The following is a 4778-nucleotide window of genomic DNA, read 5'->3' as shown; positions in this document are numbered from 1 at the left end:
TATAATAAATTACGTGTTAATAATGCATTTCTATTCTCATGAAAACCAAAATACATAACCTGCGATTAAAATATGAAAACACTGAAATTTCGGTATCAAATCAACTCTTAAAAGTTATCGCTAGTTAAAAATCCTCATAAAATCAACATAAACACATTATTTCAATGTATAATTTCTTTAGTTATCTATTTCATATAAATTTATTGCTTTCAATATTACATATCACAAATTTATATATCTTATGTTCTGCAAAATTACAAAAAATCAGTTTTTTATCACATGAAATAAAGAAGCGATTGGTATCTTTTTTCACCATATGTTTTATGTATGTTTTTATATAGATTTACGTACTTAAAATATTTCCGAAGCATTATCAGTAGCCATTAATTTTTTATTTTATTTTAAATGGTAAAAATATATACAATCTTTGGATTTATATTATGATTTTATATTGAAAATTATGATGGATTAAAAATTCCAGTATTTTTCTGCCTTTATCTTCCATGAGGTTGGTGAGAAGTGGAATCGTCCACCCTATCAAGATTTTAAAGGTTAAAATTCTGTGCTACAGTATTATAATTTCTTTTATTTGCGATGTTTAACAAAAATTGGTTTTGTGGATAGAGTTATAATTTTGGAAACACAAAAATTGTTTTAGTTTAATTAGATACATATTTGACCCCGATGCAATATTTCTTTAACAAAAAGGTTTTCAATACAAGTTTACAGATAAGTTAAATCCAGTTTATATAAACATAACACATCTTTCTTATTATTTGGTTAAACTTATAATTTAAACATATCGTGATAACCGTAAGAATAATAAATTTATATTTTTGTATTGTATACTTTCTTAATGAAATCAAAGTTGGTTTAAACGCAAATTACATACAGTTGTCGATAAAATTATGGATAAAACAAAGGCGCAGATCACAACTTTTCATCTCTTTGTCAGTAAGGTTTATATTTTATGTATTTTTTAAAACATTTTTAAAGGCTCTAAGCAATTATAAGAAATCGTATTTAAACAAATAAAACATTTAAAATTTTAAAAGCACTATTTATGAAAAATTCTTAAGGTATTGATGATTTATGTTTTATAAGGAATATATAATATATCTCAATACTGTGAGCTATATATTAAACCATATGAATTATTTTGTATAAAGACATTTAAATTCAGCAATTAAATGGCATATTTCGTTAAATATTTTTGGTACATGCATTTTTCTGGTAATTAAGCGTAAGTTTATTTGATTTTAAACTAAACAATGTATAAATTGAATTTCTTTAATTCTCTCGTTTAATATTTTAAACTACACGTATTTTTCTATTAATTAAGCGTAAATTTATTTGGTTTTAACTTAACAATGTTCAAATTAAATTTCTCTAATTCTTTCGTTCAAAATTTACATGATATGATATTTAAAATTTTTCCCTTGTTAATGAAGCTCACAAATAAAGTATCCTCACAAGTCAAGAAATGTAGAAAAGCACATTTCGATACCTCTCAAAAGAACAGACACACGCGCATGTCGTCAATGCTTTCGAAAGATCTTCGTCAAAAATACATGTTCAGATCTTTTCCTATTTGCTCGGGTGACTCTGTACGTGTCATAACTGGAAAATACAAGGGACGCAATGGAAAAGTCACAAATGTTTCGCGTAGAAATTATGCTGTAAGTGTAGAAAGCTGTGAGAAGCTAATTAATAATCAAAGAGTTGCTGACTCCATTCATCCAAGTAATCTTTGCATTACGGCTTTTAATTTGGAACATCAATCTCGGAGTCAAGCTATTAATAAGAAAAGTGATGCTCATAAAAAACGAAAAGATGGATTCATTAAAAGAAACAACGAAGCAGAAAGTTTTAAAGCTTAATAAATAATATTTAACAAGATTTAATTTATTTGTATACGAAAATATAATGTCATATTTATTTAAAATACACCTATTCTATTAATTTAGTGTAGTGGTATCAAATCTTAATAATTCAAATTTTAATATTATATTAATACACAACAGAATTCCAAGAGGAACCGAACCTTTAAAGCAAAGGATATAATATCAAGATATACCCAATAGTCGATTCAATGGCCCAAAAGTATAACTGGAATTCGTTAAACAAATTTAAATTATAATTAATTTATAGTTATTAAACAGGTTGACCATTTACTGTACCATAGATCACAGCACAATAAATTTGATTGTGAAGTGATAGTCGAGATATTTTCAGAAAGCATAAAACTAAGAAAAACCCTAAACTTTGTAATTCCATAAAAACAAATTTATATAGATTCTATGAACTTAGTTGTGAAGAGCAAAGTCGAGGTATTGGTATAAATAGGAACATCAAGAAAAGTTATTAATAATTATAAAAATAATTTATAGATAGTTCATAATTTATATGTATATAAAAAGAAGTCGAGGAATTCGCACGAAAAAAACAATGAAATAAGCACATGATCTCGATATTTATTCATAGAATCTAATCAATTATATATTCTAAAAAAAAGTAGTTTAGAATATAGTTTGAATCTTGTTTATTCTACATACATAATCACTAAAACCATGATAAAAAATTATAAAAGCAATATTGCGAATTTCCATGGTGGAAAATATTTAATAGAATAGAAACCAGCATAAAATAAAAAGTGCAATCACTTTATCATTTATTTTTTCATTCACCTACATGATAAAACTGTATCAAGATATCTTATCTTGGTATTTGCGCATATAAAACATAAGATATACTTACATCATGTGGGACAAAGATAGATGGTTTTAACTATTTTTATTGATTCTATATCATGGTTTTCGATTTTATTTATACCTCTCTAGACTATTTTATCTTTTAGAATAATATTTTTCTATTGTACTGTTTTATGAAACCAATAATATAAAAATCGTGCTAAAATCAATCTTACTTCTTTTTAATGATTATACTTTTGCCTTCAATATGTATATTTTTTAGGCAAAACTTTATGTTTCAATATAAAACAGATTTAATAGCAATTTTTCAATCACAATCTTTTTAGGTCTTCTATTTGTGTGTTTTTTCCTCAATTCTTATTGATCTAATTGTCTTTCTAAATGTTTATGTCTGTTCCTATACTTTTCCAGTCGATTTTCTTAACTATATTCCTTAAAATATTTATTTTTTTAAACGTGAAGTTTTTCAATCACATTTTAATTTTGTATTTTAAATTTATTTAGTTTACAATAAGTTCACATTTTTATATTTACGCTAATATGGACTTTTTCATAGTTAAAGAAAAATTTTTATCAAAATATATTTTTTTATTTTAATATTAGTTATTATGATAATAATTAAAAAAAATATCTATAGTTTTTTAATATTTCGTAAATAAATTATTAAAAATACCATACTTATTGATAGAACCACGAAAACTGCTATTACTGAGATTGCTCTTAGTATTCCCTCTTGTGAAGCATTCTTTGATTTGATGTTCGACTCAAGAGTCAATACTTCTTCATCTTCTTTCGAAAATCTATTTGGTCCACTTTGTGATACATTTTCCTGCAATAATGACAATTCCTTTTGTGCATTGTTCTGCGATCCATCCGGAATTTTTTTTTGTATAAAGTTCTGTTCTTTACCTAAAGTTTTAAAACTCGCATTTTTTTGAACTTCGTTCTGCTCATTTTCCTGGAACCTTTTGTGTGCATCGTTCTGTTCCACATCCTCCGAATATTTCTGTCCCTCATATGAAACCCGATTCTTTAATTCTCCGTCCTTTACTTGCTCATCATTTTTATTATTTATTGTAGTTATATTTTCTTTATCAACTTCTTTTCTCAATAAGTCACAGATATCAGAAATGGCATTTTTATCATATAAATGACCGGCACATTCGGCAGAACAAGAAACTATTGGTTTTCTTCGAATGGTATACTTAGAATAAAAACATTCTTTATTTGAATCCTTATTTTTTTTTAAATTTTTGCTACCTACATAAAAAACCTGTTCATTTAAATTATTTTCATAGCAAGGATGATCATATGCTTTAGAGTATAGAAAGAGGATTCTTTCTTTGCCTGAATTTGTATATTCAAAACCACGATATTTTATAGACAACATAATAAACTTCACAACCGTATCTGATTCTATATTTATATATTTTTTAATTCTTTGATAATCCACGCATGCTTGAAAATAAAAATTATCATCTTTATCGAAAAAAATTTTATATGGCAAAAATGTTTTTGTTTGATCGCTAAAGTACAAACAATAGTTCAGGTAAACAACAACCCCATCCCATACATTTTCTTTAATATTTGGCTCTGTTTTAAAAAAAAAATCGGGTCCAAAATATTTATTTTCATAGCTTTTCATATAAGTGGTATCTATTCTTTGTCCTAAAGTATTATCTTCTTTTAAGGCACATAAAAGTTCATCATAAGACGCATACTTTTCAGAATTTGCTAGCAATCTTTTTTCGATTTGGTCTGCGCATTGACGGTGGTAATCCGAAATAAGACATTTTAAACAATCAATCACAAGATAAATTCTTTTATTTATTAAATTAGAAAACTTTTCTGTAATCTTCACGCTATTGAACTTTCGTTCCTTACGATTTTTAGCAATTTTATATGAGTAGTATTATTTTTTCGCAAAAGATACAAGAAATTAATCACATTTATACTTTCGGACTTGTTGAAGCTTATTGGAAGTTTGTCATGAATAAATCCATAAGCTTCGTATAAAATTTTTTCACTATTCGATATATCTTCTTCAACTGCTTCGACCTCGAATGA

The sequence above is a fragment of the Rhyacophila brunnea genome, unplaced genomic scaffold (assembly GCF_057557595.1).
Source record: "Rhyacophila brunnea isolate RB1 unplaced genomic scaffold, BYU_Rbru_1.0 scaffold_178, whole genome shotgun sequence".
NCBI lineage: Eukaryota > Metazoa > Arthropoda > Insecta > Trichoptera > Rhyacophilidae > Rhyacophila > Rhyacophila brunnea.
Note: the sequence above shows the minus strand (reverse complement) of the source record.